At 41.4% G+C, this 12,600-nt stretch overlaps 1 protein-coding gene across 2 annotated transcripts in view; it reads right to left on the bottom strand.

The window, feature by feature from the left end:
- LOC138976185 (peroxisomal sarcosine oxidase-like) overlaps positions 1-12,600 on the bottom strand; it is a 36,395-nt gene that overhangs the window by 18,803 nt on the left and 4,992 nt on the right. Inside the window, exon 1 of one of the 2 annotated variants that reach the window (XM_070349028.1) lies at positions 11,002-12,072. The exons of the other annotated variant lie outside the window; for it this stretch is intronic. The gene's annotated coding sequence lies outside the window, so the exon portion shown is untranslated. Of the gene's footprint in view, positions 1-11,001; positions 12,073-12,600 lie in introns of those variants that run through there. 2 annotated transcript variants of the gene reach the window in all.

Below are 12,600 nucleotides of genomic sequence, written 5' to 3' on the forward strand. Positions count from 1 at the left end.
CTTAGGGCCGAACCGTCTTAGGGCCGAAACATCCTGAAATGGGCCGAAACGTCCTGACTTTTAGGGCCGAAACGTCCCAAATGGGGCCGAAACGTCTTAGGCCCGAAACGTCTTAGGGCCGAAACGTCCGGCATTCTGTGAAGACGATATCACAGAGATGATCGAGGGAGGGAGGGGCGGGGGGGGAGGGGCGGGGGGGAGGGGCGGGGGGGGGGGGGGGGGGAGGGGGTTGCGGCGGCGGCATGGTCAGTAAATTGGATCAAGAAACCCGCAAAATACTTCAGACACAAACTGTTTATCATTTACCTGCAAACCCTAACACATTCTTACAACAACAACAACATAACAATGTGCAATAAATCACGTTGTCAAACAAACAAGATCGAAAAGAGAAAGAAGCAAAACCCACCTCGTCGAGTCAAGAATCTTAGAATGTCGTCTGCTTCAATTCGATCATGTTGGTTCATTTCGGAGTGTTGTTACTTCCTTCTACTGTTCGCTGCTGCTGGTTCATCTTTCTCTGATATTTCTTGCCGCTATGCCGAACATTTCCAATGTTAGGGTTGTTCTCCGCAGCTCAAAACTTTGAAAAATGCTGCTGAATCGGTGAAAAAGTCATGGATTTGTTGACACCGGGGGACTGATAAGTTGTCTACTGCGCTTGCGCCAAATGCCTTTGACCTACATATATTTGCATATATTAATTCCGGGGTTTCGGTTGGAACGGATTCTCTCTCTTTGTGCCTATGTCAACGGAAATTCCCCAACGGTGATGACGTCATCTTGAAGAACGGAAATTTCCACACAGTTTGAACAGCGAAGGGTCATGTCATGTGCGCACATTTACCAGCACGGAGTATCCAAAGTAGACCATTTTTTCGATTTTTTTGATAAAACACAGACAAAAACAACAAAACATCGGTTTGAAAATGGTTTTATTTACATGAATACATGTCTAAAATGACAAAAGCAGATTATTGAATGCATTCCAGGATGTTCAAAGGTGTGAAAAATGCAACAACCCCAAAAAGGTGTATGTGATCAAAAATAACTCATTTTGCCTACCCGGTCTGCCCTTAATTTAGAAAAATATAACATAGTTATCTTCAGAAATGGAGGCCACATTGCAGCTATTGAAAAATGGATGTATGGCAATAACGTAATGGAAACTGTGAACATGTATAAATACTTAGGAATTTACTTTTCTACAAGGTTGACATTTTCTCACACGCTGAACGATTTAGCGCTGCGTGCAAGAAAGGGTGTGATTGGTATTTTTAAGGTACTGTGGACTCTAGGGGAAAGATCACCAAACATATTCTATAAACTATTCGACTCCCAGATCAAGCCCATGCTCAATTATGCGGCAGAAGTCTGGGGCCTTGATGCAGACCATTCACCTTTTGAAAAGGTGCATCTGTTTGCCCTTAAGAGGTTTCTGAACACAAGCATGAAAACACCAAACACACTTGTGTATGGAGAAACTGGCAGACACCCGTTATTTGTCAACACGTTTGTTAAGTCCATACGATTTTGGTTGCGCATCCTGAAAATGCCTAGTCATCGATTGCCACAGAAAGCCTATAAAATGCTGCTTTATTTACACGAACAAAATAAAAGAACATGGGCGTCATCAGTTTGCTATGTGCTATACAAATACGGCTTTGACCAAGTTTGGATTCAACAAGGCGTTGGAAATGAAAATGCGTTCATAACGGAATTCAAGAACAGACTAGTCACATTATACAAGCAAGAGTGGATAGAAACCGTACAAAGTAAAGAACGATTCCTTTTCTATAGCACTTTCAAGTCAGCCCTATCTATGTCTTCATACTTAAATGACCTGAAGCACGTCAAAGCAAGAAACTGCCTGATTAGGTTAAGACTTGGTGTCTCGCCACTCAAAGTGCACCGATTACGACACATTCGGTCGTCAACAGCTGTAGATTACTTGTGTCCATTCTGCGCAAACGAGACCGAAGATGAAATGTCCAAAATATGCTGATATTCGTGAGTACTACATACCTGCAAAATATTACAACCGTCCATCAAGCTTTAAACTGGCGCTACTTCTAGCGACACCAAACAGATCAATATTACTTAGACTTGCAACCTTCATCATGAACGCGTTTAAAATACGCAGTGAGTGGGGACAGTGAATATGAGATATTGCACGATCTTGTTTTATGTGTATGCTATTTTTGTTGTTTTTGTCGATTGCTTAAAAAAATAGTAATACTGTTTTGTTTTTTGAAAACGTTAATCAAAATGTGATGCTATGTATCAGGGATGCAACGATTATGCATATAACTGCTTGCAGATTTGCGTGTGAAAGGGCATGTGAAGGGATAGATGGAGGGATGAATAGATGGATGACGGATGAATGGTTGGACAGACAGACGGATGATTAGATGGATGGAGGACAGAGGGACATGAGATGGATAGAAGGATGGATGGATGGATGGTTGGCTGGATGGATGGATGGATGGATGGACGGAAGGATGACAGAGAGACATGAGTGAAGTGCGACAGAGACTGGAATTTGTGCTGATGCATTACTGTCCTTTTTCAAACGTGTTGCTGTTGTAAATGCCTGTTTCCACTGTCGCCATGTCGACTGTCATTACGATGATGATGATTTTTATTATGATTAATATTACTATGATTATTTTGCATGAAGCATGAATGTTGAAACTTTGTACACCCCGAATTGAAATGGGCCCAAGGCCTAATCAATAAACAATCCAGACTCCAGACTCTCTCTCTCTCTCTCTCTCTCTCTCTCTCTCTCTCTCTCTCTCTCTCTCTCTCTCTCTCTCTCTCTCTCTCTCTCTCTCTCTCTCTCTCTCTCTCTCTCTCTCTCTTCATTCATATCACATTACATTACGTCACACGCAGACGCGCGGGCTCATTTTTTGTTTGTTGGCTTAACCGACCACGAAGGGCCATATCAGGGCGGTGCTGCTTTGGCATTTAACGTGCGCCACACACAAGACAGAAGTCGCAGCACAGGCTTCATGTCTCACCCAGTCACATTATTCTAACACCGGACCAACCAGTCCTAGCACTAACCCCATAATGCCAGACGCCAGGCGGAGCAGCCACTAGATTGCCAATTTTAAAGTCTTAGGTATGACCCGGCCGGGGTTTGAACCCACGACCTCCCGATCACGGGGCGGACGCCTTACCACTAGGCCAACCGTGCCGGTCTTCGCGCGGGCTCATAGGCGCATGGAATCAATATATATATATCTGGAAGGACACGAAGCATTTCTAACCTGCACGTAGGGCAAACTCCAAGCCTTTTTCACTTAAATTTTGGCGCATGCGCTGTGAAGTTTATTGTCAGATCTACCGGAACTAGGGGGCAAAAGGAAAAATCGACAACGAGGTTTGGTGCAAAGCCAGTCAAGTGCGGAGACGACGAGGCAAACTGTTGTGTTCGCAACTGCAAGTGCAACAGTGGAATGAAGAAAGAGAAATACGGTGGACAGAATTTGTCATTGTATGGCTTTCCGATGGGTGCAAGTGCGAAGGCGTAACAGCGAAGGACGCGATGGGTGCAAGCAATCCGACGACAGGGGTTTGTCGTGCCATTGAAAAGTCTGCTCGAGTCACTTCGTGTCTGTCAATGGCACGGCTATCAGCGATGCCAACTACGTTGACTTCGTACCCACCCTTAATCTTGGATTTCCCCCTCCCCACTCTCTACCTCTCTCTCTCTCTCTCTCTCTCTCTCTCTCTCTCTCTCTCTCTCTCTCTCGCATGATACCGTATATACATACACGGATGTTTTTCTGTGTGTGAGTTTGTGTGTACGATACCGTGTGTACGTATGCGTTTGTGCGTGTGTGTGCGTGTGTGTGCGGTGTGTGTGCGGTGTGTGTGTGTGTGTGTGTGTGTGTGTGTGTGTGTGTGTGTGTGTGTGTGTATGTGTGTGTGTGTAATGAAGAGAGAGAGAGAGAGAGAGAGAGAGAGAGAGAGAGAGAGAGAGAGAGAGAGAGAGAGAGAGAGAGAGCGGTAATTGAATTTGGCTTTTACCGAATGAAAACTATTGTCAAAAACAGTGCATTAAGAACTAAAACCAACCAACCATAAAAACTGATAAAAAGCACCATCCATCCCTTTTAACTGTCTCTCTCTTCTGCTTTCTCGCGCTTTTTCTGTCTGTCAATCCCCCCCCCCCCTCTCTCTCTCTCCCCCTCTCATTTCATAAAAGAATTTGGGAGAGAAGAAAAGGTTTCAATATCCTCGGTTATACCTTGTATCAATATTTCCATTTACAAATATATGCAATAACACTGTCTTACAATTAGTCAAAAACAAAGCCCTTTTTTTCTAAAAAGATCAAAATCCGAAAGAAACAACTGAAAATCATGCAGAGACTTTCTTCCGAAAATTACAAATCTCTGGCAAATTGAAGGGAATAACAAAATATTCCTTCAGAGAGAGCAAGAGAGAGAGAGAAGAGAGAGAAGAGAGAGAGAGAGAGAGAGAGAGAGAGAGAGAGAGAGAGAGAGAGAGAGAGAGAGAGAGAGAACTCAGAACTCAGAATGGTTTATTATTAAGGCCACAGAGAGAGAGAGAGAGAGAGAGAGAGAGAGAGAGAGAGAGAGAGAGAGAGAGAGAGAGAGAGAGAGAGAGAGGCAGAGAGAGAGACAGAGTGATCGAGTGAGAGAGCGAGTGAGCAAGAGAGAGAGAAAGTCACACACACACACACACACACACACACACACACATACACACACAGGCACAAACACACACACACACACACACACACACACACACACACACACACACACACACACACACACACAGGCACACACACTGAAACAGACAGACACACGCACACACATACATACACAGACATACATATACACACACAAACCACGAGTGAGAGCGAGAGACTGAAACAAGTCGCGTAAGGCGAAAATACAATATTTAGTCAAGTAGCTGCCATTTTTCAGCAAGACCGTATGCTCGTAGCATCGTCAGTCCACCGCTCATGGCAAAGGCAGTGAAATTGACAAGAAGAGCGGGGTAGTAGTTGCGCTAAGAAGGATAGCACGCTTTTCTGTACCTCTCTTTGTTTTAACTTTCTGAGCGTGTTTTTAATCCAAACATATCATATCTATATGTTTTTGGAATCAGGAACCGACAAGGAATAAGATGAAAGTGTTTTTAAATTGATTTGGACAATTTAATTTTGATAATAATTTTTATATATTTAATTTTCAGAGCTTGTTTTTAATCCGAATATAACATATTTATATGTTTTTGGAATCAGCAAATGATGGAGAATAAGATAAACGTAAATTTGGATCGTTTTATAAATTTTTTTTTTTTTTTACAATTTTCAGATTTTTAATGACCAAAGTCATTAATTAATTTTTAAGCCACCAAGCTGAAATGCAATACCAAACCCCGGGCTTCGTCGAAGATTACTTGACCAAAATTTCAACCAATTTGGTTGAAAAATGAGGGCGTGACAGTGCCGCCTCAACTTTCACGAAAAGCCGGATATGACGTCATCAAAGACATTTATCAAAAAAATGAAAAAAACGTATGGGGATTTCATACCCAGGAACTCTCATGTCAAATTTCATAAAGATCGGTCCAGTAGTTTAGTCTGAATCGCTCTACACACACACACACACACGCACACACGCACACAGACACACACACGCACATACACCACGACCCTCGTTTCGATTCCCCCTCGATGTTAAAATATTTAGTCAAAACTTGACTAAATATAATGAGAAAGAGAGAGTCGTCAGTAAGTAGTGGTATTGACACGTAGCGATAATGACACGTCGCGCTAAAAGATGTAGTGCTGTCGACACGTAGTGATAATGAACGAATGATAGCGACTCATCGACAAATTATTTGTAGCACTAATCAACGTAGCGATAGCGGCACATAGCACAAATGACACGTAGGACAAATGACACTCAGCACAAATGACACGTAGCGCTAACGATACGCACCGTCGCTTATGCAGGGGAAGTTCGCCAAGTCTTTCGTCCATATACCACCAATAGTATTTGATTGTATCCCTTTTATGTTTTATGTTTTATGTGTGTTGTCCTATACAATTGTTGTTATAATCGTTTACAGGCAGACAGGGTGTGCCGAAGAAAAATTTCCATTTTTATGTAATATTTTAATGGACAATAAAGTGCTGTTATTGTTATTGTTATTATTGTTAATAGCCGTTTCAAACCATACCTTCGTGCATGTCCTTGACTTTTTGTTCATGATTTTGAACAAGATAATCCGTTTTCTTGCAGAATTTCTCAAAGTAATCCTCTGGCAAAGTAATTTTCGAGCATCGAAAGTGAAAGAGGTATTTCAGGCCAGGCACCTATTGCCCCCTAGTTCCGGTTATCAGAGAGAGGCTGCCGTGCCCTAAAATCTGATTGGTCGAAACGCTGGGGGCAAAGGTTATACGAAAAAGGTCTAATGGGGAGCAATGCCAAAGCGCTGGGATCTTAAACAAGTCTCAACAGATGATGATCGGAAATACCTCTGTCGGGTTTTTGTGTTGCCTGTTGAAGAGTTGTATCCCCTTTCTTGTTTTTGTTTGTTCTTTTTTTGTATTCCCGAAAGAGTTTTTTTCCGGAAATCGTTTATTGTAACCAGTCCGACCAAGGCCTTGGGTTCAACCTAGTAAGGCACTTTCTCGTGGAACCCACTTGCATCAAAGCAGGAACGTGCGCTAATCCAGACTATTGTTAAGGATTCGTGGCTATTTATAAGACTGTCTTCCTTTTTTTTTGTCGTCTTTATATCTCTAGATACACCCAGTAATCCTTAGCGGATTATGACTTTATTCAGTTATTCTGCAGAGAGTCTCGATGTCGGAAATGTTACACAAGGAAATGCAAACACTACGCAGAGAGAGAGAGAAAGAGAGAGAGAGAGAGAGAGAGAGAGAGAGAGAGAGAGAGAGAGAGAGAGAGAGAGAGAGAGAGAGAGAGAGAGAGAGAGAGAGAGAGAGAGAGAGAGAGAGAGAGAGAGAGGCTGACACTGAACTTTATTTTACAAGGATAAATATTTTAATGGTACGACAAACCCACAAAACATAACCAAAACACCACCAATTTACACTAAAACAGAAACACTAGAGAGAGAGAGAGAGAGAGAGAGAGAGAGAGAGAGAGAGAGAGAGAGAGAGAGAGAGAGAGAGAGAGAGAGAGAGAGAGAGACACACACACACAGACACAGACAGACACAGAGAGAGACAGAGAGAGAGAGAGAGTGTGTGTGTGTGTGTGTGTGTGTGTGTTTGTATGTATGTGTGTGTGTGTGTGTGTGTGTGTGTGTGTGTGTGTGTGTGTGTGTGTGTGTGTGTGTGTGCAAGAAACGAGACTGGAATGTCATGGTCGTCCAACCAGATCCAAAGTTCTCTTCCACCCATTTATTGGTTATTGAACTCGTTGTCAACAACTCATTGCGTTTCTATTTGGGGGTGTCAATCAGTTGAGCATTATCCGCAAACACACTAATTTTATTCCAAATATTTTGACATTTTTTGCATTAAAACGAGAGAGAGAGAGAGAGAGAGAGAGAGAGAGAGAGAGAGAGAGAGAGAGAGAGAGAGAGACATACACACAAACACAGGCATACACACACATTCACACACATGCACACACACACACACACAAACAAACAGACAGACAGACAGAAGGACACAGAGTTACAAAGATCAATAAACAAAGGATAACTCAATTCATGCAGAATACGTCATACCTTGGGGTCGATTTTTCTTGAACGAAGAGAAACGCTCTTAGCTCTGCTCACTCGCTCTTGCAGTCTGTCGGGTATGGGTGTACCTGCGCAGTACATGAACCATTCTGCATTGACAGGCACATGAAATAGTTCACCGATGTTTACTATCCTTGTATTCAAGGCAAACTCCGCCTCTTGAAAACAGTAAGGGAGAGTTACTGGTTCCGTACCACTGAAGAAAAAACTCATCTGCGTCACAAGCATCATATCCCAGAGCACTGCTATTTGCACCTTGCATAGTGCCAATATGGTTCTCCCATATAGTATGTTTCATATTACCAGATGGTACACACAATAGACACCACACAATGTTGTTCTTTTCCTTCAAAAAGTACGAATCAAGAGACTGGGTCTTCAATAATAAGTACCACTCGGTCACTGGATTCGTACCACCGGTACTATGACAATAACCCGCAGGTACGATAGGCATGACCTGTTTTTATTCAAATATAAACAATACTACAAAACCGTTTTAGTCCAAAATTTACAGTACCTTTTTTATTTCTGTTTATTCATCTCACTTTGCGCTCACTCTTCTCCAAAAGCCAGTCATCAGCAATAACATCTGTTTATTACAAAACATTTTAATGTAATAAATATCGCGTTCACGGTACATGATACAATAGATGTTGCACATTATACGACATAACATCCTCTGAACATTCTTTCATCCTAAAACCACAATACAGTGAAACCTGTAAAAAATGAAAGGACACAACACCGTTTAAAAAGAGAATACTACATGGCTTGCTGTGTGATATCAGGTTTATACGAGGTTTTATTTTAATAATTGAAATGCGAGCGAAAGCGAGTGTAAACAATGCATAACACAGAAACCCATGTATCATTCTGTGTACCACACATTCATATTACTTGCGATCGTTCTATACCTCATAATTCCAGACGGAGTCGAAATATCTAAATTGGAGACGCACCTTCTTGAACATCGATCTCTTTCAAAGTCAAATCTCTACATTGGGGTGTGCACGTTAAAGATCCCACGATTGACAAAAGGGTCTTTCGTGGCAAAATTGTATAGGCATAGATAAAAATGTCCACCAAAATACCCGTGTGACTTGGAATAATAGGCCGTGAAAAGTAGGATATGCGCCGAAATGGCTGCGATCTGCTGGACGATGTGAATGCGTGATGTATTGTGTAAAAAATTCCATCTCACACGGCATAAACAAGGAACTTAGTCGAAAAATATCGACAGGGGGCCGACAAATGGTTTAAATGTGAAATGTGTGTATAATAATGGGTGTGGGTCTGAAATCAAGTTAGGTAGTAGTTAACATTTGTTTAAAGAAAAAGAAGACAAGTACAGTAATGCAATATTTATTGTGAAAACCAACGATTGTACAAAGAACATGTGAGGCAACATTATGTCTATGATGGTGTGAAGAAAATTAGTTATGATTTATACTAATATTATTTAGACTTGAGACGGCCCTTGACTCAGACGACTCTGTAGACGGATTGGTTCCGTCCTAACGCAGAATGCAAGTGCGCAGTAGAACTGCTTACAAAACGATTATAACAAAACACTGATTCCATTATTGAAAAGGGGGTATCAGGTAATGCTATAGTTTTTACAAATTGTAGCAAAGTCGACTAACTTTACTATGCACGACGTTTGCTTGCAAATTACAACACAAACGCGAAAAACTTAACTATTTGTAGAGTTGTAAGGCATTGCAGACAAAGCAACTGCAAGAAAGTGAGGTTTTAGCAGTGTGGAAATCTGCTAAAAACGGTCTTATATCCCTTCCGTTAACATGGTTTCGTCCGGCCATATGTATGTAGGCTCTTTATGACACTGACCCTGAGCTGACCCTGAGGCCCTGAAAAGGTTTTCACGCAAAAATTCTCTCGAAGAACCATATGGGTTCGGTGCATTTGTGAGTCTGTCACATGTTGAAGGGCCCCATACGGGTTGAAAGAGATAAGGTACTATGATACTATCGTGTTTTTTTGCAAACCTAGTGCACTACCGTTCTCACGAGATAAGTTACTTCTGTTTTGTTCCGTGTTTTTTTGTGTCCAATTGACACCATGTATGAGAGATGAAACAGAAAAGCCTGTTGTGAAAATGCACAAATTTGGAGCAAAAAACCAAACAAAACAAAAGTAACTGTTCTCATGAGAACGGCAAACAACGACACATGTTGACTGCCCTTAGCTAATTGAAGAAATCACCCCACTCCCCTCCCCCCTGCTGCTAGGTACACGTGTACTGAAGTTAACCTCTGGTTTGACCTGTGTGCCAAGAGTCAGATGAGAGAGAGACAAACCGAGAGCGAGAGCGAGCGAGAGAGAGAGAGAGACACACACACACACAGACAGACATAGAAAGACAGAAGCGGAGAGACTCAGAGGGAGACACAGACAACTGACATACATACAGAGACTGAGAGAGAGAGAGAGAGAGAGAGAGATTTGTTTGTTTGTTTATTTGTTGCTTAACGTCCAGCCGACTACGCAGAGCCATATCAGGACGAGGAAGGGGGGGATGAAGGGGGCCTCTTGTCAAGCGATTCCTGTTTACAAATGCACTAACCCATTACTTGTGTCCCAGCAGGCTTTAGTAAAACTAAATTAATACCTACTGGAAGATTACCAGTTTCCAGTATGTTAAAATAGGCTTAACCTATCTACTGCTGGACTTACATCAGAACACTAACAGATTAAACTATACATGAATCGCGAGACAAGCGGCAAGAGAAGAGATTTTTGGAAAAAATACAGGTGAATGAGCAAGAAGGCAGAAAAAAGAAAAGAATTCATGAAGAAAAAGAGAGCATGACAGGAAAGAGGAACCAAAAATCTACCTAACAGCAAACTAGAAAGCTCCTGCGGTTCCAAAAACAGGAGGGGCCTTTAATTTCATAACCGCAGTGCCCCACTGCGGGAGAGAAGAGAGGGAGATAGAGAGAAAATTTAACTGATCTCGTGAGAACGGTTGACGCCCTGCAAGGTTTTGACGGCTCGCCCCCATAATAGTCATAATAATTATTGTAGTTCTGTAAGACGTTATTTCTGTTTCATTTATGTACTGCACGGTCATCTGAAGGTAGAGACAGTCACAACACTGTCACTGAGCTGTCAGCGCTCGCAATGTTTACTATTTCGACAACACGCATGACGGCAACATAAAATGTTCAAGTTGATGATGTACGTTAGCACACATATACACTTTTCTCTTACCTTGTTGTACTTGAAGTTTGTAGTTCCACGTGAACAAAATCTTCTCGCGCAAAAAGTATCCAGTGACCGGATGTTGTGCAAAAGACTCGCCTATTGTAAGGGTGCGTCGGTGTACACTATAACGAACGCATCTGTCAACCAAGCAAACATTGACATGTACAACACTTATGTTGACAATAGTTCTCATAAAAAACACGTTTTGTCACGCTTGAGAGCATTTCTATGCAAGTGGTGACTACATTATACGTGGTGACGCGCAAACATTATTGTAGACCCCTTGTGCATAAAAATAGATTCTTCCACATTCTTCCACACAAAGCTTGAAGGCCTCAATCTTCACGCGCAAAAACCGTAGACCAGATTAATAGGTGCTTGATTTTGGTATTTTGAATTACATAACATTAAACCTTAGTTGGGCTTCACGGTCATGGCAACAGCCATAATAATATTATATAATGTATAATATTATATTTCAGCATATGTAAATTACATGTCATCATACCAAACTGTCATACATTTTTATATTTAGTCAAGTTTTGACTAAATATTTTAACATCGAGGGGGAATCGAAACGAGGGTCGTGGTGTATGTGCGTGTGTCTGTCTGTCTGTCTGTGTGTGTGTGTGTAGAGCGATTCAGACTAAACTACTGGACCGATCTTTATGAAATTTGACATGAGAGTTCCTGGGTATGAAATCCCCGAACGTTTTTTTTCATTTTTTTGATAAATGTCTTTGATGACGTCATATCCGGCTTTTCGTGAAAGTTGAGGCGGCACTGTCACGCCCTCATTTTTCAACCAAATTGGTTGCAATTTTGGTCAAGTAATCTTCGACGAAGCCCGGACTTCGGTATTGCATTTCAGCTTGGTGGCTTAAAAATTAATTAATGACTTTGGTCATTAAAAATCTGAAAATTGTAAAAAAAAAATAAAAATTTATAAAACGATCCAAATTTACGTTTATCTTATTTTCCATCATTTGCTGATTCCAAAAACATATAAATATGTTATATTCGGATTACAAACAAGCTCTGAAAATTAAATATATAAAAATTATTATCAAAATTTTTTTTTCGAAATCAATTTAAAAACACTTTCATCTTATTCCTTGTCGGTTCCTGATTCCAAAAATATATAGATATGATATGTTTGGATTAAAAACACGCTCAGAAAGTTAAAACGAAGAGAGGTACAGAAAAGCGTGCTATCCTTCTCAGCGCAACGAATACCCCGCTCTTCTTGTCAATTCCACGGACACTGCCTTTGCCACGGGCGGTGGAGTGACGATGCTACGAGTATACGGTCTTGCTGCGTTGCGTTGCGTTCAGTTTCATTCTGTGAGTTCGACAGCTACTTGACTAAATATTGTATTTTCGCCTTACGCGACTTGTTATTCCTTCATTATTCTGATTGATCACAACCAAACCTACTATCCCCATAGGACACATCCAAATGCAAGCGCCTGTTCTTGACAATTTGCTGGGTGGGACTTTGCCAGACACACTGTTTGGCGCATGGCCTGTAGGTAAAATGTAAATAACAATGTATTTTCTAATTTGTGCACAAAAGTTTGTTTTTTTTCTTTTTTTTTTAACATA

The sequence above is a fragment of the Littorina saxatilis genome, linkage group LG9 (assembly GCF_037325665.1).
Source record: "Littorina saxatilis isolate snail1 linkage group LG9, US_GU_Lsax_2.0, whole genome shotgun sequence".
Taxonomy (NCBI): Eukaryota; Metazoa; Mollusca; class Gastropoda; order Littorinimorpha; family Littorinidae; genus Littorina; species Littorina saxatilis.